The following is a 1087-nucleotide window of genomic DNA, read 5'->3' as shown; positions in this document are numbered from 1 at the left end:
ATTTTCTAAAGATACACCGACAACTTCGGGATCAAGAAGTACATCAACAACTTCTCAACGGTCATGCGACAACAATCATGTGGAGCATTTATGTATGCATCGTGAAAACCAATATATTTACGATGTCATATGATTTTTTATGTCTAAACTATGTACTTTGAATAAATATTTATGTTTGAACCATGTATTTGTAAATTTAAACTATTTATTTGTATATGTTTATACCATGTATTTTGAGTATTCATGTTTGGTTCAAAAAAATGTAAATGGGCAAACATAGGTCGGACAAAAAAGGGAACTGGACAAATGCACATCATTGTACATTTGTTGTTCGCAAAGAAATGGGCTAACGTTGTAAGTCCTATTGTAAGAATACTCCACCATTCGTAATTTTCACATATATAATCCTCGTGTTTTATTATATGGATTCTATATCAGACGGATTTGTTATGAGAACATTGTACCAAGTAATTCGACACATAGAAGTACATTCAAAGAAGAATCCAGATTATTATTGAATAACTCAAAAAAAAATTTGATAAGTCATTTCATATTATTCCAAAACATAATTATTTGTTTGCCCATGAAAACACTTTTGTTTTCGATGCTCATTGCCACTAGAAAATGATGGTGATTTTATTAAAGAATAAGATTGTACTATGGAAAAATAAGTCTGTTTATTCCAAGTATTTTTACGAATACACTTTTTCGACTTGGAGTATGTTTTAACTGCCATTCAAAAAAGAAAATACCTATTCTTTAGTTTCATGTGAAAGACATCTATTGCTGCAAATCAATCCTTTTTTATCTTTCTTAGCATTTATACTTAGATACTCCCTCCGTCCCGAAATATTTGTTTAAGAAATTGATCTAAGTGAATGTATTTAGAACTAAAATACGTCTAGATACATTCATTTCTTCGACAAGTATTTTCGGACGGAAGGAGTACTAAAAGATATTGAAATTCTAAATTATTTATTACTCCGTTTTCTAATGTGGACAAGACAAAAAAATTAGGATTGTTTACGTATATATTTTAGACTTTGTTTTAACAATATAAAATATTGAAATCAGGGACGGAGCCAGG

The sequence above is a fragment of the Triticum dicoccoides genome, chromosome 2B (genome assembly GCF_002162155.2).
Source record: "Triticum dicoccoides isolate Atlit2015 ecotype Zavitan chromosome 2B, WEW_v2.0, whole genome shotgun sequence".
Taxonomy (NCBI): domain Eukaryota; kingdom Viridiplantae; phylum Streptophyta; class Magnoliopsida; order Poales; family Poaceae; genus Triticum; species Triticum dicoccoides.
Note: the sequence above shows the minus strand (reverse complement) of the source record.